This window comes from Oncorhynchus tshawytscha, unplaced genomic scaffold, assembly GCF_018296145.1.
Source record: "Oncorhynchus tshawytscha isolate Ot180627B unplaced genomic scaffold, Otsh_v2.0 Un_contig_1722_pilon_pilon, whole genome shotgun sequence".
NCBI classification, from domain to species: Eukaryota; Metazoa; Chordata; class Actinopteri; order Salmoniformes; family Salmonidae; genus Oncorhynchus; species Oncorhynchus tshawytscha.
In genome coordinates this window covers 39,868-62,366 of record NW_024609278.1, presented here as the reverse complement: position 1 = coordinate 62,366, position 22,499 = coordinate 39,868, and the positions used below count along the sequence as shown (strand labels likewise).

The 22,499-nt window shown below is 51.9% G+C and overlaps 1 pseudogene; it reads left to right on the top strand.

The window, feature by feature from the left end:
• LOC121844529 overlaps positions 1-22,499 on the top strand; it is a 35,443-nt pseudogene that overhangs the window by 6,218 nt on the left and 6,726 nt on the right.

Sequence of the window (22,499 nt, the reverse complement as noted above, 5' to 3'; positions counted from 1 at the left end):
TACACTGTTGGTTAAGGGCTTGTCAGTAAAGCATTTCACTGTGAGGTCTACACTTGTTGTATTCGGCGCATGTGATAAATCACATTTGATTTGATATACAGGTCGCTGCTTTAGACCAGGGCCCTATTTGTATTAGTGTATTTATTGTTGTGGTCACATTGTCCAGAGGTGAACCTGTAGTCATCATGTCATTGAACTGTAGACAACCCCTGTGCGTTCTGTGTAAATGACTTCTAAACTGGTCGTGGTGCCTTTTAGAGTCATCCAGCTTCTCTCCCTCTTTCCTTCCTGGGTCCTCAGACTCACGTCGACTTAATGTTTCTGTGAAAGTGAAAGAGACTTCTCGTCTCTGTAGTGTCGTATCTGTCCCGGGCATCTGGAAGAAGGAAAGCACCGTGAATCCCCGGGTTCCCCCACAGATATCTGCCCTCGTGTTTAGAGAAGTCTGTGTCTCAAATGGCACCCTATTCCCTACGTAGTGCACTACTTTAGACCAGGACCCTGGGCACCCTATTCCCTATGTAGTGCCCTACTTTAGACCAGGGCCCAATAATGGCACCCTATTCCCTACATAGTGCCCTACCTTCGACCAGGACCCAATGCCACCCTATTCTCTCTATACTACTACTGCTACTTGGGGTTAGTGTTCCCTCACGGCCATATCTCCATATTACAACGCTTGTTAATGGAAAACTGGCGGAAGTCCGAGCCTGACCACCTGTGCTAATTAGCCATCTGCTGCTCTCCTGACACCTATGTGTTAGCTAAGGGGGGAGTGTAGTTTAGTCAGATAGCTGTATGGATCTGTGCTAAACTGCTCCACTCTCCTCCTCTCCCCTGTCATGTGTTTCTCTCTCTCTCTCTCTCTCTCCTCCACTCTCCTCCACTCTCCTCCACTCTCCTCCACTCTCTCCACCCCCTCCTCTCCTCTCTCCCCTGTCATGTGTTTCCCCTCCTCCTCTCTCTCTGTCTCCACCCTCTCCTCTCCTCCTCCTCTCTCTCTGTCTCCCTCCTCTCCTCCTCCTCTCTCTCTGTCTCCACCCTCTCCTCCTCCTCCTCTCTCTCTGTCTCCACCCTCTCCTCCTCTCCTCCTCCTCTCTCTCTGTCTCCACCCTCTCCTCCTCCTCTCTCTCTGTCTCCACCCTCTCCTCCTCCTCCTCTCTCTGTCTCCACCCTCTCCTCCTCCTCCTCTCTCTCTGTCTCCACCCTCTCCTCCTCCTCCTCTCTCTGTCTCCACCCTCCTCCTCCTCTCTCTCTGTCTCCACCCTCCTCCTCTCTCTCTGTCTCCACCCTCCTCCTCTCTCTCTGTCTCCACCCTCCTCCTCTCTCTCTCCACCCTCCTCCTCTCTCTCCACCCTCCTCCTCCTCTCTCTCCACCCTCCTCCTCCTCTCTCTCCACCCTCCTCCTCCTCTCTCTCCACCCTCCTCCTCCTCTCTCTCCACCCTCCTCCTCCTCTCTCTCCACCCTCCTCCTCCTCTCTCTCCACCCTCCTCCTCCTCTCTCTCCACCCTCCTCCTCCTCTCTCTCCACCCTCCTCCTCCTCTCTCTCCACCCTCCTCCTCCTCTCTCTCCACCCTCCTCCTCCTCTCTCTCCACCCTCCTCCTCCTCCTCTCTCTCCACCCTCCTCCTCCTCTCTCTCCACCCTCCTCCTCCTCCTCTCTCTCCACCCTCCTCCTCCTCCTCTCTCTCCACCCTCCTCCTCCTCCTCCTCTCTCTCCACCCTCTCCTCCTCTCTCTCCACCCTCTCCTCCTCTCTCTCCACCCTCTCCTCCTCTCTCTCCACCCTCTCCTCCTCTCTCTCCACCCTCTCCTCCTCTCTCTCCACCCTCTCCTCCTCTCTCTCCACCCTCTCCTCCTCTCTCTCCACCCTCTCCTCCTCTCTCTCCACCCTCTCCTCCTCTCTCTCCACCCTCTCCTCCTCTCTCTCCACCCTCTCCTCCTCTCTCTCCACCCTCTCCTCCTCTCTCTCCACCCTCTCCTCCTCCCTCTCCACCCTCTCCTCCTCCCTCTCCACCCTCTCCTCCTCCCTCTCCACCCTCTCCTCCTCCCTCTCCACCCTCTCCTCCTCCTCCTCTGTCTCCACCCTCTCCTCCTCCTCCTCTGTCTCCACCCTCTCCTCCTCCTCCTCTGTCTCCACCCTCTCCTCCTCCTCCTCTGTCTCCACCCTCTCCTCCTCCTCCTCTGTCTCCACCCTCTCCTCCTCCTCTCTCTCCACCCTCCTCCTCCTCTCTCTCCACCCTCCTCCTCCTCTCTCTCCTCCCTCTCCTCCTCCTCCCTCTCCTCCTCCTCCACCCTCTCCACCCTCTCCTCCTCTCTCTCCACCCTCTCCTCCTCTCTCTCCACCCTCTCCTCCTCCTCTCCTCCTCTCTCTCCACCCTCTCCTCCTCTCTCTCCACCCTCTCCTCCTCCTCTGTCTCCACCCTCTCCTCCTCCTCTGTCTCCACCCTCTCCTCCTCCTCTCTCTCCACCCTCCTCCTCCTCTCTCTCCACCCTCCTCCTCCTCCTCCTCTCTCTCTGTCTCTCCACCCCCTCCAGGAGGATATGAAGCTGCAGGAGGGTTCAGTGATGATACTTTTGGTTGGAAGTCGTTGGGGCAAGAGTTGAGGATCAACGATGCGACCGCCGATTTGACCACTTTTCAGCAGCATGGAAACCGTGCTTTAGCTTCTAAGGACATGAGGAAATCCCACGGTGAGTATACAGTCTACACCAGTTGCTGTCGCCAGACCTCTCCCCCGGGGGCTGTCGTCAGACCTCTTCCGCCGGGGGCTGTCGTCAGACCTCTTCCCCCGGGGGCTGTCGCCAGACCTCTCCCCCCGGGGGCTGTCGTCAGACCTCTTCCCCCGGGGGCTGTCGCCAGACCTCTCCCCCCGGGGGCTGTCGTCAGACCTCTCCCCCCGGGGGCTGTCGTCAGACCTCTCCCCCCGGGGGCTGTCGTCAGACCTCTCCCCCCGGGGGCTGTCGTCAGACCTCTCCCCAATCTTAATACACCCGATTCACCTAGTCAAGGTCTTGATGATTAGTTGACCAGTTGAATCGGTTGCTGTGGAATAGATCACATCCCTGGAGCGTCTGGGGGTTCTGAGGATGGGTTTGGAAATCACTACTTGGTTCTCTTACATATAATGGCAAAATTGCTGAATTCTATTATCACCATTTTATCTCTCCATTCCCCTCTTTCAATCTCTTTCTCTATCTCTCTTTACATCCCACCCTCTCTCCCTCTTTTCCTGTTCTTTCCATCCCTCTCTCTGTCCCCCCTTACAGACAGAGGGATGTCTCACTCTGATGAGTCTCGCCTGTCCAACCTCCTGCGCCGTGTGTCCCGTGAGGAGGACAGGGACCGCCGGCTGGCCACTGTCAGACAGCTCCGGGAGTTCATCACTCACTCGGACAACAAAGTGGTGAGGTCATCGATCATATCTACAGTTGAAGTGGGAAGTTTACATAAACTTAGGTTGGAGTCCATTAACTTGTTTTTCAACCACTCCACAAATGTCTTAAACTATAGTTTTGGCCAGTCGGTTAGGACATCTACTGTGTGTATGACACAAGTCATTTTTCCAACAATTGTTTACAGACAGATTATTTCACTTAAAATTCACTATCACAATTCCAGTGGGTCAGAAGTTTACATACACTAAGTTGACTGCCTTTAAACAGCTTGGAAAATTCCAGAAAATGATGTCATGGCGTTAGAAGCTTCTGATAGGCTAATTGACATCATTTGAGTCAATTGGAGGTGTACCTGTGGATGTATTTCAAGGCCTACCTTCAAACTCAGTGCCTCTTTGCTTGACATCATGGGAAAATCAAAGGAAATCAGCCAAGACCTCAGAAAAAACATTGTTGACCTCCACAAGTCTGGTTCATCCTTGGGAGCAATTTCCAAACGCCTGAAGGTACCACATTCATCTGTACAAACAATAGTACGCAAGTATAAACACCATGGGACCACGCAGCCGTCATACCGCTCAGGAAGGAGATGCGTTCTGTCTCCTAGAGATGAACGTACTTTGGTGCGAAAAGTGCAAATCAATCCCAGAACAGCAGCAAAGGACCTGGTGAAGATGCTGGAGGAAACAGGTAGAAAAGTATCTCTATCCACAGTAAAACGAGTCCTATATCAACATAACCTTAAAGGCCGCTCAGCAAGGAAGAAGCCACGGCTCCAAAACCACCATAAAAAAGCCAGACTACGGTTTGCAACTGCACATGGGGACAAAGATCGTACTTTTTGGAGAAATGTCCTCTGGTCTGATGAAACAAAAAAAGAACTGTTTGGCCATAATGACCATCGTTATGTTTGGAGGGAAAAGGGGGAGGGGCTTGCAAGCTGAAGAACACCATCCCAACCGTGAAGCACGGGGGTGGCAGCATCATGTTGTGGGGGTGCTTTGCTACAGGAGGGACTGGTGCACTTCACAAAATAGATGGAATCATGAGGCTGGAAAATGATGTGGATATACTGAAGCAACATCTCAAGACATCAGTCAGGAAGTTAAAGCTTTGTCGCAAATGGGTCTTCCAACTGGACAATGACCCCAAGCATACTTCCAAAATTGTGGCAAAACGGCTTAAGGACAACAAAGTCAAGGTATTGGAGTGGTCATCACAAAGCCCTGACCTCAATCCTATAGAACATTTGTGGGCAGAACTGAAAAAGGGTGTGCGAGCAAGGAGGCCTACAAACCTGACTCAGTTACACCAGCTCTGTCAGGAGGAATGGGACAAAATTCACCCAACTTATTGTGGGAAGCTTTTGGAAGGCTACCCGAAACGTTTGACCCAAGTTAAACAATTTAAAGGCACAGCTACCAAATGCTAATTGAGTGTATGTAAACTTCTGACCCACTGGGAATGTGATGAATGAAATAAAATCTGAAATCATTCTCTCTACTATTATTCTGACTTCACATTCTTAAAATGAAGTGGTGATCCTAACTGAACTAAGACATGGTATTTTTACAAGGAATAAATGTCAGGAATTGTGAAATATTGAGTTTATGTATTTGGCTCATGTGAACTTCCAACTTCAACTATCTATCTCTATCTATCTCTATCTATCTCTCTATCTATCTCTATCTATCTCTATCTATCTCTATCTATCTCTATCTATCTCTATCTATCTCTATCTATCTCTATCTATCTCTATCTATCTATCTGGGTAGTTTATCACTCACTCTGATGACATCAGTGGTGAGGTTGATCTGTCTGTTATTCAATCAATCGATTGACCCCAGTAAAGAGTAGTGCACTACTGTAGGCCCCCGGGTAGTGCACTACTGTGGGCCCCGGGTAGTGCACTACTGTGGGCCCCGGGTAGTGCACTACTGTGGGCCCCGGGTAGTGCACTACTGTGGGCCCCGGGTAGTGCACTACTGTGGGCCCCGGGTAGTGCACTACTGTGGGCCCCGGGTAGTGCACTACTCTTGGCTGTGTTTAGACCGGGGGGGGCTGTGTTTAGTGGGGGTAGTGGTGGTGCAGCTCCACTGTAGAACTGTGTTCTCTTCCTGTTTGACACTGATTGTGTTCCTCTCTCTCGCCCTCCCCTTCTCTCTCTCGCCCTCCCCCTTCTCTCTCGCTCGCCCCTACCCCTTCTCTCTCTCGCCCTCCCCCTCTCTCTCGCCCTCCCCCTTCTCTCTCTCGCCCTCCCCCTTCTCTCTCTCCCCTCCCCCTTCTCTCTCTCGCCCTCCCCTTCTCTCTCTCGCCCTCCCCCTTCTCTCTCTCGCCCTCCCCCTTCTCTCTCTCGCCCTCCCCTTTCTCTCGCTCGCCCTACCCCTTCTCTCGCTCGCCCTACCCCTTCTCTCGCTCGCCCTACCCCTTCTCTCGCTCGCCCTCCCCTTCTCTCGCTCGCCCTCCCCTTCTCTCTCTCGCCCTCCCCCTTCTCTCTCTCGCCCTCCCCCTTCTCTCTCTCGCCCTCCCCTTCTCTCTCTCGCCCTACCCCTTCTCTCTCTCGCCCTACCCCTTCTCTCTCTCGCCCTACCCCTTCTCTCTCTCGCCCTACCCCTTCTCTCTCTCGCCCTACCCCTTTCTCTCTCTCCCTACCCCTTCTCTCTCTCGCCCTACCCCTTCTCTCTCTCGCCCTACCCCTTCTCTCTCTCGCCCTACCCCTTCTCTCTCTCGCCCTACCCTTTCTCTCTCTCGCCCTACCCCTTCTCTCTCTCTCGCCCTACCCCTTCTCTCTCTCGCCCTACCCCTTCTCTCTCTCTCGCCCTACCCCTTCTCTCTCTCTCGCCCTACCCCTTCTCTCTCTCTCGCCCTACCCCTTCTCTCTCTCTCTCCCTACCCCTTCTCTCTCTCGCCCTACCCCTTCTCTCTCTCTCGCCCTACCCCTTCTCTCTCTCGCCCTACCCCTTCTCTCTCTCTCGCCCTACCCCTTCTCTCTCTCGCCCTACCCCTTCTCTCTCTCGCCCTACCCCTTCTCTCTCTCGCCCTCCCCCTTCTCTCTCTCGCCCTACCCCTTCTCTCTCTCGCCCTACCCCTTTTCTCTCTCTCGCCCTACCCCTTCTCTCTCTCGCCCTCCCCTTCTCTCTCTCGCCCTACCCCTTTTCTCTCTCGCCCTACCCCTTTTCTCTCTCTCGCCCTACCCCTTCTCTCTCTCGCCCTACCCCTTCTCTCTCTCGCCCTACCCCTTCTCTCTCTCGCCCTACCCCTTCTCTCTCTCGCCCTACCCCTTCTCTCTCTCGCCCTCCCCCTTCTCTCTCTCGCCCTACCCCTTCTCTCTCTCGCCCTACCCCTTCTCTCTCTCGCCCTACCCCTTCTCTCTCTCGCCCCTACCCCTTCTCTCTCTCTCGCCCTACCCCTTTTCTCTCTCTCGCCCCTACCCCTTCTCTCTCACGCCCTCCCCCTTCTCTCTCTCTCGCCCTACCCCTTTTCTCTCTCGCCCTACCCCTTCTCTCTCTCTCGCCCTACCCCTTCTCTCTCTCGCCCTACCCCTTCTCTCTCCGCCCTCCCCCTTTTCTCTCTCTCGCCCTCCCCCTTTTCTCTCTCTCGCCCTCCCCCTTTTCTCTCTCTCACCCCCTCTCTCCCACCAGGCCCTGGTGAAACAGTTGGATACGATCCTCAGTACCCTGAATGATATTTTGAATGAAAGGTAAGAGGAAGTTCCCAATCAGAGCCAAAGAGTCTCCATCTGAAATGGCACCTTGTTCCCTGCACCCTGTTCCCTGCACCTTGTTCCCTGCGCCTTGTTCCCTGCACCTTGTTCCCTGCACCCTGTTCCCTGCACCCTGTTCCCTGCACCCTGTTCCCTGCACCCTGTTCCCTGCACCCTGTTCCCTGCACCCTGTTCCCTGCACCCTGTTCCCTGCACCCTGTTCCCTGCACCCTGTTCCCTGCACCCTGTTCCCTGCACCCTGTTCCCTGCACCCTGTTCCCTGCACCCTGTTCCTGCACCCTGTTCCCTGCACCCTGTTCCCTGCACCTTGTTCCCTGCACCCTGTTCCCTGCACCCTGTTCCCTGCACCTTGTTCCCTGCACCTTGTTCCCTGCACCTTGTTCCCTGCACCCTGTTCCCTGCACCCTGTTCCCTGCACCCTGTTCCCTGCACCCTGTTCCCTGCACCTTGTTCCCTGCACCCTGTTCCCTGCACCCTGTTCCTGCACCCTGTTCCCTGCACCCTGTTCCCTGCACCCTGTTCCCTGCACCCTGTTCCCTGCACCCTGTTCCCTGCACCCTGTTCCCTGCACCCTGTTCCCTGCACCTTGTTCCCTGCACTTGTTCCCTGCACCCTGTTCCTGCACCTTGTTCCCTGCACCTTGTTCCCTGCACCTTGTTCCCTGCACCTGTTCCCTGTTCCCTGCACCCTGTTCCCTGCACCCTGTTCCCTGCACCTTGTTCCCTGCACCCTGTTCCCTGCACCCTGTTCCCTGCACCCTGTTCCCTGCACCTTGTTCCCTGCACCCTGTTCCCTGCACCCTGTTCCCTGCACCCTGTTCCCTGCACCCTGTTCCCTGCACCCTGTTCCCTGCACCTTGTTCCCTGCACCCTGTTCCCTGCACCTTGTTCCCTGCACCCTGTTCCCTGCACCCTGTTCCCTGCACCTTGTTCCCTGCACCCTGTTCCCTGCACCTTGTTCCCTGCACCCTGTTCCCTGCACCCTGTTCCCTGCACCTTGTTCCCTGCACCTTGTTCCCTGCACCTTGTTCCCTGCACCTTGTTCCCTGCACCTTGTTCCCTGCACCTTGTTCCCTGCACCTTGTTCCCTGCACCTTGTTCCCTGCACCTTGTTCCCTGCACCTTGTTCCCTGCACCTTGTTCCCTGCACCCTGTTCGCTGCACCCTGTTCGCTGCACCCTGTTCGCTGCACCCTGTTCCCTGCACCCTGTTCCCTGCACCCTGTATAGTACAGTACTTCTGACCAGGTCATGTCTCTGGTCGTCATGTCTCTGGTCGTCATGTCTCTGGTCGTCATGTCTCTGGTCGTCATGTCTCTGGTCGTCATGTCTCTGGTCGTCATGTCTCTGGTCGTCATGTCTCTGGTCGTCATGTCTCTGGTCGTCATGTCTCTGGTCGTCATGTCTCTGGTCGTCATGTCTCTGGTCGTCATGTCTCTGGTCGTCATGTCTCTGGTCGTCATGTCTCTGGTCGTCATGTCTCTGGTCGTCATGTCTCTGGTCGTCATGTCTCTGGTCGTCATGTCTCTGGTCGTCATGTCTCTGGTCGTCATGTCTCTGGTCGTCATGTCTCTGGTCGTCATGTCTCTGGTCGTCATGTCTCTGGTCGTCATGTCTCTGGTCGTCATGTCTCTGTGGTAGAGGAGTCACTACAGTCCCTGGTTCGATTCCAGACTGTATCACAGCTGTCTAAGGCCCTCCATCTCAGTGGTAGAGGAGTCACTACAGACCCTGGTTCCATTCCAGGCTGTATCACAGCAGTCTAAGGCCCTGCATCTCAGTACTAGAGGAGTCACTACAGTCCCTGGTTCGATTCCAGACTGTATCACAACGGTCTAAGGCCCTGCATCTCAGTTCTAGAGGAGTCACCACAGTCCCTGGTTCGATTCCAGACTATCACAGCCGTCTAAGGCCCTGCATTTCAGTACTAGAGGCGTCACTACAGTCCCTGGTTCGATTCCAGGCTGTGTCACAACTGGCCGTGATTGAGAGTTCCGTACGACGGGGCACAATTGGCCCAGCGTGGCCCAGGTTAGGGTTTAACCGGGGTGGGCCGTCATTGTAATGAAGGATTTGTTCTTATCTGACTTGCCTTGTTGAATAAAAACATCTAAGTGTCGTTGCGTGATTTTAAAGATGCACACACAGCATTTCAAACAGTCAGGAATAATCTAATGAATTCAGAGCTCGTGTAATTAAACCTAGGTTAAATACAAGCTTTCCACAAGACCCACTAATCATTTAATGATTTAATAAAAAAAATTGTTTAACCTGCTTTTCTGCAATAAGACTTAAAAGCCAAATCAATGACGTCTCTGAAAAATACCCTTTTTTTTTTTTAGTAAATAATTCTAAGCAGAAGTGTGCCTAATGCACAGCCACTAATAATGACTGACTTCTGGTAGCAGACGTTACAGACCATTACCACAGATCTCATCAACGATCTCTGCAGCATAAGCCCACGTGCCTGTGGGTAGCCAGCATATCGTAATAGGTTTGGCCAACCTGGATCTATTCGCTTGTTAATAACAAGCTAGAACAGTTGAACTGTTATGAATACACCCTCCTGTCTGTCTCCAACTGTTAAACAGTCTGATCACTTCCTGTCTGTCTCCAACTGTTTAACAGTCTGGTCACTTCCTTTTGATGTTGAAGTCAAGTGGGCCTACCTGGATAAGATGTTTATCTCTCAGAATGAGTTGTCAGTTCCTTGTGTTTTATATGAAACAGACTAGACGGCTAGTATAACAGACTAGACGGCTAGTATAACGGACTAGACGGCTGAGTATAACGGACTAGACGGCTAGTATAACGGACTAGACGGCTGGTATAACGGACTAGACGGCTAGTATAACGGACTAGACGGCTAGTATAACGGACTAGACGGCTAGTATAACGGACTAGACGGCTGGTATAACGGACTGGGACGGCTAGTATAACGGACTAGACGGCTAGTATAACGGACTAGACGGCTGGTATAACGGACTAGACGGCTGTATAACGGACTGGACGGCTGGTATAACGGACTAGACGGCTGGTATAGCGGACTGGACGGCTGGTATAACGGACTAGACGGCTAGTATAACGGACTGGAGACGGCTAGTATAACGGACTAGACGGCTAGTATAACGGACTAGACGGCTAGTATAACGGACTAGACGGCTAGTATAACGGACTAGACGGCTGAGTATAACGGACTAGACGGCTAGTATAACGGACTAGACGGCTAGTATAACGGACTAGACGGCTAGTATAACGGACTAGACGGCTGTATAACGGACTAGACGGCTGGTATAACGGACTAGACGGCTGGTATAACGGACTAGACGGCTAGTATAACGGACTAGACGGCTAGTATAACGGACTAGACGGCTGGTATAACGGACTAGACGGCTAGTATAACGGACTAGACGGCTAGTATAACGGACTAGACTGGTATAACGGACTAGCGGCTAGTATAACGGACTAGACGGCTAGTATAACGGACTAGACGGCTGGTATAACGGACTAGACGGCTAGTATAACGGACTAGACGGCTGGTATAACGGACTAGACGGCTGGTATAACGGACTGGACGGCTGGTATAACGGACTAGACGGCTAGTATAACGGACTAGACGGCTAGTATAACGGACTAGACGGCTAGTATAACGGACTAGACTGCTAGTATAACAGACTGGTTAAGATGCTGCTAGTGGTATTATATAACAGACTAGACAGCTAGTATAACAGACCTGACAGCTAGTATAACAGACTAGACAGCTAGTATAACAGTCTGGTTAAGATGCTGCTAGTGGTATTATATAACAGACTAGACAGCTAGTATAACAGACTAGACAGCTAGTATAACAGACTAGACAGCTAGTATAACAGTCTGGTTAAGATGCTGCTAGTGGTATTATATAACAGACTAGACAGCTAGTATCACAGACTAGACAGCTAGTGTAACAGACTAGACAGCTAGTATGACAGACTAGACCGCTAGTATAACAGACTAGACAGCTAGTATAACAGACTAGACAGCTAGTATAACAGACTAGACGGCTAGTATAACAGACTAGACGGCTAGTATAACAGACTAGACGGCTAGTATAACAGACTAGACGGCTAGTATAACAGACTAGACGGCTAGTATAACAGACTAGACGGCTAGTGTAACAGACTAGACGGCTAGTGTAACAGACTAGACGGCTAGTGTAACAGACTAGACGGCTAGTGTAACAGACTAGACGGCTAGTGTAACAGACTAGACGGCTAGTGTAACAGACTAGACAGCTAGTATCACAGACTAGACAGCTAGTATCACAGACTAGACAGCTAGTATCACAGACTAGACAGCTAGTATAACAGACTAGACAGCTAGTATAACAGACTGGTTAAGATGCTGCTAGTGGTATTATATAACAGACTAGACGGCTAGTATAACAGACCAGACAGCTAGTATGACAGACTAGACGGCTAGTGTAACAGACTAGACGGCTAGTATAACAGACTAGACGGCTAGTATAACAGACTAGACGGCTAGTATAACAGACTAGACGGCTAGTGTAACAGACTAGACGGCTAGTATAACAGACTAGACGGCTAGTGTAACAGACTAGACGGCTAGTATAACAGACTAGACTGCTAGTATAACAGACTAGACTGCTAGTATAACAGACTAGACTGCTAGTATAACAGACCAGACAGCTAGTATAACAGACCAGACAGCTAGTATAACAGACCAGACAGCTAGTATAACAGACCAGACAGCTAGTATGACAGACTGGTTAAGATGCTGCTAGTGGTATTATATAACAGACTAGACGGCTAGTATAACAGACTAGACAGCTAGTGTAACAGACCAGACGGCTAGTATAACAGACCAGACAGCTAGTATGACAGCTAGTATAACAGACTAGACAGCTAGTATAACAGACTAGACAGCTAGTATAACAGACCAGACAGCTAGTATAACAGACTAGACAGCTAGTATAACAGTCTGGTTAAGATGCTGCTAGTGGTATTATATAACTTGTGCTTGGTGTCTCAGAGTGGGAAGGTGCACAGGAGGAGGAGGGGGCTTGGTGTCACAGCACAGCAGGAGGAGGGGCTTGGTGTCACAGCACAGGAGGAGGAGGGGCTTGGTGTCACAGCACAGGAGGAGGAGGGGCTTGGTGTCACAGAAGGAGGAGGGGCTTGGTGTCACAGCACAGGAGGAGGAGGGGCTTGGTGTCACAGCACAGGAGGAGGAGGGGCTTGGTGTCACAGCACAGGAGGAGGAGGGGCTTGGTGTCACAGCACAGGAGGAGGAGGGGGCTTGGTGTCACAGCACAGAAGGAGGAGGGTCTTGGTGTCACAGCACAGAAGGAGGAGGGTCTTGGTGTCACAGCACAGAAGGAGGAGGGTCTTGGTGTCACAGCACAGAAGGAGCGAAGGAGACGAGACCAAAAAGACAGACGCTCATAAAACAAACAACTTGATTCTTGTGATACGGGCATTTGGAACATCGTGCTAATACATGCCTTCAAATGAATTTAATATATCGCCCATCCTTCATTTCTAGAGGCCATGTTTAGATGGGTGTTAAATGGAGACCATCCTTCATTTCTAGAGGCCATGTTTAGATGGGTGTTAAATGGAGACCAGCCTTCATTTCTAGAGGCCATGTTTAGATGGGTGTTAAATGGAGACCAGTCTTCATTTCTAGAGGCCATGTTTAGATGGGTGTTAAATGGAGCCCAGCCTTCATTTCTAGAGGCCATGTTTAGATGGGTGTTAAATGGAGACCAGCCTTCATTTCTAGAGGCCATGTTTAGATGGGTGTTAAATGGAGACCAGCCTTCATTTCTAGAGGCCATGTTTAGATGGGTGGTAAATGGAGGCCAGCCATCCAGACAATGGAGACCTTTTTAGATGTTTTAGGATCTTGGTCAGGTTGTGTGTTGGTTTGTACTGACTCTCCTGTCTCTCCTCTGTCCCCTGCCTCTCTCTCTCTCTCCCCTGTCTCTCTCCTCTGTCTCTCCTCTGTCTCTCCCCTGTCTCTCTCTTCTCTCTCTCCTCTGTCTCTCTCCTGTCTCTCCTCTCTCTCTCCCCCTGTCTCTCCTCTCTCTCTCTCCCTGTCTCTCCTCTCTCTCTCTCCCCCTGTCTCTCCTCTCTCTCTCTCCCCTGTCTCTCCTCTCTCTCTCTCCCCTGTCTCTCCTCTCTCTCTCCCCCTGTCTCTCCTCTCTCTCTCTCCCCTGTCTCTCCTCTCTCTCTCTCCTCTCTCTCTCCTCTCTCTCTCTCCCCTGTCTCTCCTCTCTCTCTCTCTCTCTCTCTCTCTCTCTCTCTGTCTCTCCTCTCTCTCTCTCTCTCTCTCTCTCCCCTGCCTCTCCTCTCTCTCTCTCCCCCTGCCTCTCCTCCTCTCTCTCTCCCCTGTCTCTCCTCTCTCTCTCTCCCCTGTCTCTCCTCTCTCTCTCTCCCCTGTCTCTCCTCTCTCTCTCCCCTCTCTCTCTCTCCTGTCTCTCTCCCCTGTCTCTCTCTCTCCTCTCTCTCTCTCCCCTGTAGCAGTAAGCTGCTGTCAGAGCTGCGTCAGGAAGCAGCGGTGTGCCTGGGTCTCCTGTGCACCGCTCTGAGCTATGAAACAGAGCGCATCTTCAAGTGGATGTTTGTCAAGTTCAGCTCCAGCACCCGGGACGAGGTCAGGCTGCTGTACCTGGTGGCAGCGTACCGAGCCCTGGAGGCAGCCGGGGAGAGGAAGGCCTTCTCACCTGTCATGCAGGTAGGAGGAACCAGGGCCTCGTTCATAGTGTCTCACAGTAGGAGGAACCAGGGCCATGTTCATAGTATCTCACAGTAGGAGGAACCAGGGCCCTGTTCATAGTGTCTCACAGTAGGAGGAACCAGGGCCCCGTTCATAGTATCTCACAGTAGGAGGAACCAGGGCCCCGTTCATAGTATCTCACAGTAGGAGGAACCAGGGCCCCGTTCATAGTATCTCACAGTAGGAGGAACCAGGGCCCCGTTCATAGTATCTCACAGTAGGAGGAACCAGGGCCCCGTTCATAGTATCTCACAGTAGGAGGAACCAGGGCCCCGTTCATAGTATCTCACAGTAGGAGGAACCAGGGCCCCGTTCATAGTATCTCACAGTAGGAGGAACCAGGGCCCTGTTCATAGTATCTCACAGTAGGAGGAACCAGGGCCCCGTTCATAGTATCTCACAGTAGGAGGAACCAGGGCCCCGTTCATAGTATCTCACAGTAGGAGGAACCAGGGCCCCGTTCATAGTATCTCACAGTAGGAGGAACCAGGGCCCTGTTCATAGTATCTCACAGTAGGAGGAACCAGGGCCATGTTCATAGTATCTCACAGTAGGAGGAACCAGGGCCCCGTTCATAGTATCTCACAGTAGGAGGAACCAGGGCCCCGTTCATAGTATCTCACAGTAGGAGGAACCAGGGCCCCGTTCATAGTATCTCACAGTAGGAGGAACCAGGGCCCTGTTCATGGTGTCTCACAGTAGGAGGAACCAGGGCCCCGTTCATAGTGTCTCACAGTAGGAGGAACCAGGGCCCCGTTCATAGTGTCTCACAGTAGGAGGAACCAGGGCCCTGTTCATAGTATCTCACAGTAGGAGGAACCAGGGCCCCGTTCATAGTGTCTCACAGTAGGAGGAACCAGGGCCCGTTCATAGTGTCTCACAGTAGGAGGGCTGACTTGGGATCATTTTGACCTTTTTAGATCACAATTAATAAGATGACATTGACGGGGGGGGGGGATGCCTGATCCTAGATCAGCACTCGTACCCTGATACGTTTTTGTTATAAGGCCCAGGGTTGTTGTTAGTAACTGACCGTAACTGACCGTCTGGCGGCCATGTTTTGTGTCAGCTGGTGATGAGTAGCCTGCAGTCCATCCTGGAGAACCTGGACACGCCGGAGCTGCTGTGTCAGAGCGTCCGCTGTATCCTGCAGGTGGCCCGCTGCTACCCACACGTCTTCAGCACCAACTTCAGAGTGGTGGCAACACACACACACACACAACACACACACACACACACGTCTTCAGCACCAACTTCAGAGTGGTGGCAACACACACACACACACACGTCTTCAGCACCAACTTCAGAGTGGTGGCAACACACACACACACACGTCTTCAGCACCAACTTCAGAGTGAGTGGCAACACACACACACACGTCTTCAGCACCAACTTCAGAGTGGTGGCAACACACACACACACACGTCTTCAGCACCAACTTCAGAGTGGTGGCAACACACACACAACACACACACACACACACACACACACACACACGTCTTCAGCACCAACTTCAGAGTGGTGGCAACACACACACACACACACACACACACACACACACACACACACACACACACACACACGTCTTCAGCACCAACTTCAGAGTGAGTGCCAAGACACACACACACACACACACACACACGTCTTCAGCACCAACTTCAGAGTGAGTGGCAACACACACACAACACACACACACACACACACACACGTCTTCAGCACCAACTTCAGAGTGGTGGCAACACACACACAACACACACACACACACACACACGTCTTCAGCACCAACTTCAGAGTGAGTGGCAACACACACACAACACACACACACACACACACACACACACGTCTTCAGCACCAACTTCAGAGTGAGTGGCAACACACACACACACACACACACACACACCCACATGTCTTCAGCACCAACTTCAGAGTGAGTGGCAACACACACACACACACACACACACACACCACACACACACACACACGTCTTCAGCACCAACTTCAGAGTGATTGGCAACACACACACAACACACACACACACACACACACACACACACACACACACGTCTTCAGCACCAACTTCAGAGTGAGTGGCAACACACACACACACACACACGTCTTCAGCACCAACTTCAGAGTGAGTGGCAACACACACACACACACACACACACACACACACACACACACACACACACACGTCTTCAGCACCAACTTCAGAGTGGTGGCAACACACACACACACACACACCCACATGTCTTCAGCACCAACTTCAGAGTGAGTGGCAACACACACACACAACACACACACACACACACCCACATGTCTTCAGCACCAACTTCAGAGTGGTGGCAACACACACACAACACACACACACACACGTCTTCAGCACCAACTTCAGAGTGAGTGGCAACACACACACACACACACACACACACCCACATGTCTTCAGCACCTACTTCAGAGTGATTGGCAACACACACACACACAACACACACACACACGTCTTCAGCACCAACTTCAGAGTGAGTGGCAACACACACACAACACACACACACACACGTCTTCAGCACCAACTTCAGAGTGAGTGGCAACACACACACACACACACACACACACACACCCACATGTCTTCAGCACCTACTTCAGAGTGATTGGCAACACATACACACACAACACACACACACACACACACACACACACACGTCTTCAGCACCAACTTCAGAGTGAGTGGCAACACACACACAACACACACACACACACACACACACGTCTTCAGCACCAACTTCAGAGTGAGTGGCAACACATACACACACACACACACACACACACACACACACACACACACACCCACATGTCTTCAGCACCAACTTCAGAGTGAGTGGCAACACACACACACACACACACACACACACACATGTCTTCAGCACCAACTTCAGAGTGAGTGGCAACACATACACACACACACACACACACCACACACAAACACACATGTCTTCAGCACCAACTTCAGAGTGAGTGGCAACACACACACACACACACACGTCTTCAGCACCAACTTCAGAGTGAGTGGCAACACACACACACACACACACACACACGTCTTCAGCACCAACTTCAGAGTGGTGGCAACACACACACACACGCACACACACGTCTTCAGCACCAACTTCAGAGTGGTGGCAAAACACACACACACACACACACACACACACACACACACACACACACACACACACACACACACACACACACACACACACACACACGTCTTCAGCACCAACTTCAGAGTGAGTGGCAACACACACACACACACACGTCTTCAGCACCAACTTCAGAGTGAGTGGCAACACACACACACACGCACACACACGTCTTCAGCACCAACTTCAGAGTGGTGGCAAACACACACACACACACACACACACACACACACACACACACACACACACACACACACACACACACACACACACACACACACGTCTTCAGCACCAACTTCAGAGTGAGTGGCAACACACACACAACACACACACACACACACACGTCTTCAGCACCAACTTCAGAGTGAGTGGCAACACACACACACACGCACACACACGTCTTCAGCACCAACTTCAGAGTGGTGGCAACACACACACAACACACACACACACACACACACGTCTTCAGCACCAACTTCAGAGTGGTGGCAACACACACACAACACACACACACACACACACACGTCTTCAGCACCAACTTCAGAGTGAGTGGCAACACACACACAACACACACACACACACACACACACGTCTTCAGCACCAACTTCAGAGTGGTGGCAACACACACACAACACACACACACACACACACACACACGTCTTCAGCACCAACTTCAGAGTGAGTGGCAACACACACACACACACACACACACACACACCCACATGTCTTCAGCACCAACTTCAGAGTGAGTGGCAACACACACACACACACACACACACACACCACACACACACACACGTCTTCAGCACCAACTTCAGAGTGATTGGCAACACACACACAACACACACACACACACACACACACACACACACGTCTTCAGCACCAACTTCAGAGTGAGTGGCAACACACACACACACACACACACGTCTTCAGCACCAACTTCAGAGTGAGTGGCAACACACACACACACACACACACACACACACACACACACACACACACACACACACACACACACACACGTCTTCAGCACCAACTTCAGAGTGAGTGGCAACACACACACACACACACACCCACATGTCTTCAGCACCAACTTCAGAGTGAGTGGCAACACACACACACAACACACACACACACACACCCACATGTCTTCAGCACCAACTTCAGAGTGGTGGCAACACACACACAACACACACACACACACGTCTTCAGCACCAACTTCAGAGTGGTGGCAACACACACACACACACACACACACCCCACATGTCTTCAGCACCTACTTCAGAGTGATTGGCAACACACACACACACAACACACACACACACACACACACACGTCTTCAGCACCAACTTCAGAGTGAGTGGCAACACACACACAACACACACACACACACGTCTTCAGCACCAACTTCAGAGTGAGTGGCAACACACACACACACACACACACACACACACACACACCCACATGTCTTCAGCACCTACTTCAGAGTGATTGGCAACACATACACACACAACACACACACACACACACACACACACACACGTCTTCAGCACCAACTTCAGAGTGAGTGGCAACACACACACAACACACACACACACACACACACACGTCTTCAGCACCAACTTCAGAGTGAGTGGCAACACATACACACACACACACACACACACACACACACACACACACCCACATGTCTTCAGCACCAACTTCAGAGTGAGTGGCAACACACACACACACACACACACACACACACACACACACATGTCTTCAGCACCAACTTCAGAGTGAGTGGCAACACATACACACACACACACACACACCACACACAAACACACATGTCTTCAGCACCAACTTCAGAGTGAGTGGCAACACACACACACACACACACGTCTTCAGCACCAACTTCAGAGTGAGTGGCAACACACACACACACACACACACGTCTTCAGCACCAACTTCAGAGTGAGTGGCAACACACACACACACGCACACACGTCTTCAGCACCAACTTCAGAGTGAGTGGCAAAACACACACACACACACACACACACACACACACACACACGTCTTCAGCACCAACTTCAGAGTGGTGGCAACACACACACACACACACGCGTCTTCAGCACCAACTTCAGAGTGAGTGGCAACACACACACACACGCACACACACGTCTTCAGCACCAACTTCAGAGTGAGTGGCAAAACACACACACACACACACACACACACACACACACACACACACACACACACACACACACACACACTTCAGCACCAACTTCAGAGTGAGTGGCAACACACACACACACACACACACACACACACACGTCTTCAGCACCAACTTCAGAGTGAGTGGCAACACACACGCACACACACGTCTTCAGCACCAACTTCAGAGTGAGTGGCAAACACACACACACACACACACACACACACACACACACACACACACACACACACACACACACACACACACACACACGTCTTCAGCACCAACTTCAGAGTGAGTGGCAGCACACACACACACACACGTCTTCAGCACCAACTTCAGAGTGAGTGGCAACATACACACACCCACACGTCTTCAGCACCAACTCGCTCCCTCTGTCTCTACCTCGTCTCCTACTGCCTGGTTCGCTCCCTCTCTCTCTACCTCGTCTCCTCCTGCCTGGTTCTCTCCCTCTCTCTCTACCTCGTCTCCTACTGCCTGGCTCGCTCCCTCTCTACCTCGTCTCCTACTGCCTGGTTCTCTCCCTCTACCTCGTCTCCTACTGCCTGGTTCTCTCCCTCTCTCTACCTCGTCTCCTCCTGCCTGGTTCTCTCCCTCTCTCTACCTCGTCTCCTCCTGCCTGGTTCTCTCTCTCTACCTCGTCTCCTACTGCCTGGTTCTCTCCCTCTGTCTCTACCTCGTCTCCTACTGCCTGGTTCTCTCCTCTCTCACTACCTCGTCTCCTACTGCCTGGTTCTCTCCCTCTCCCTCTACCTCGTCTCCTACTACCTGGTTCTCTCCCTCTGTCTACCTCGTCTCCTACTGCCTGGTTCTCTCCCTCTCCCTCTACCTCGTCTCCTACTGCCTGGTTCTCTCCCTCTGTCTCTACCTCGTCTCCTACTGCCTGGTTCGCTCCCTCTCCCTCTACCTCGTCTCCTACTGCCTGGTTCTCTCCCTCTGTCTCTACCTCGTCTCCTCCTGCCTGGTTCTCTCCCTCTGTCTCTACCTCGTCTCCTCCTGCCTGGTTCTCTCCCTCTGTCTCTACCTCGTCTCCTCCTGCCTGGTTCTCTCCCTCTGTCTCTACCTCGTCTCCTCCTGCCTGGTTCTCTCCCTCTGTCTCTACCTCGTCTCCTCCTGCCTGGTTCTCTCCCTCTGTCTCTACCTCGTCTCCTACTGCCTGGTTCTCTCCCTCTGTCTCTACCTCGTCTCCTACTGCCTGGTTCTCTCCCTCTGTCTCTACCTCGTCTCCTCCTGCCTGGTTCTCTCCCTCTCTGTCTCTACCTCGTCTCCTCCTGCCTGGTTCTCTCTCTCTACCTCGTCTCCTACTGCCTGGTTCTCTCCCTCTACCTCGTCTCCTACTGCCTGGTTCTCTCCCTCTACCTCGTCTCCTACTGCCTGGTTCTCTCCCTCTACCTCGTCTCCTACTGCCTGGTTCTCTCCCTCTCTCTCTCTACCAGCAGGTCTTCTTAATGTCCCCCAGAGTGTCTACAGTGAAGTATGTGTGTTGTGTTGACCTTGCCTGTTGTGTGTGACAGGATACGGTGGATATCTTGGTGGGCTGGCACATTGACCACACACAGAAACAGTCTCTGACTCAGCAGGTCTCAGGTGAGTAGACACACACGTTTTCCATCTTCCTCTTAGTAAAGAATATAATCAGAATTCAGTGGGGTTGGACAGATTTCTGCAAGTCTGTGGTTGACATCAGTGTATGTTTTACACCAGGCTTGTCATGGGGGATCCAATCAGGCCCGCACAGGTGGTTTGAGTTAAACTCCATATAGTTTAAATGGATTAAAACCAAATGGGAACTGATTATGGACCGATATTCATAGTTTATTGGCAGTCAAGGACCATAAAATTCAAAACACTATCAATAGTGGAGTCATTTCCTGGAAATGGACTGCAAGGACATAATAAGTAGAGTGCAGCCATCCGGACATCTCTAAACACCGAATACGGACCCTGGGGCAAAATGAGTTGGACCCTGGGGCAAAATGAGTTGGACCCTGGGGCAAAATGAGTTGGACCCTGGGGCAAAATGAGTTGGACACCTCTGGTTTTACACAAGTCAACTGTGTGTGAACTGTGTGTGTGTGTGTGCAGGCTGGCTGCAGAGCCTGGAACAGTTCTGGGTAGCAGACCTGACCTTCTCCACCACGCTGTTGGGACAGTTTCTAGAGGACATGGAGGCCTACGCAGAGGTCAGTAACACCACTACACACACACACACACACACACACACACACACAATGTGGCCAGTTTATTAGGTACACCTGGTGCCTCCTTTGCCTCCCCAACAGCTAGAATTCTTCTGGGCATGGAAATGTTGCTCAATTGGGATCAAGGGACCTACCGTGTGCCAGTAAAACATTCCCCACACCATTACACCACCACCAGCCTGTACCGTTGGCACCAGGCAGGATGGATCCATGGACTCATGCTTGTCACATCAGGAACCGGGATTGTTGGACCAGGCAATGTTTTTCCTCTCTTCAATTGTCCAGTGTTCGTGTTCCCAATGGAGACACTTCCTTGTTTTTATCTGGCGTGCGTTCTAGACACTGGCGTGCGTTCTAGACGCTGGCGTGCGTGAAAAGCCCAGGAGGGCAGACGTTTCTGAGATACTGGAACGGGCACGCCTGGCACCGGTCGAGGTCACTGGTTCTGCCTGTTTTATAACCTGACTGCCTCTGTGTGTTTTATATAACAAGCCACGTCTCACCGTCTGTAGGTCACTGGTTCTGCCTGTTTTATAACATTGAAAAGGATGTAACTGACTGCCTCTGTTACAGTGTTTTATATAACACCAGCCATCCACCGCTGTAGGCACGAACCGGACTGTGTATCCAAACTAATAAACTGGCCATTATGTGTATACCACACAAACTAGCAGCTAGATGTCTTACATGGATGTCTCCAAACTGCAGTAGAACTTCAGCGGTGTTGACCAGCCATGTTAGCAGTAGAACTTCAGCGATACGGACTGACCAGCCATCCAAACTAGCAGTAGAAGGCTACAGGCAAACATGCAGTATTCATACCCCTTGACTTATTCCACGTACAATAACCCATAATGACAGGGAAAAACATGTTTTTAGAAATGGTTGCAAATGTATTGTAAATAACGTAGATATCTCATTTACATAAGTATTCACATCCCGGGTCAATACTTTGTAGAAGCGCCTTTGGCGGC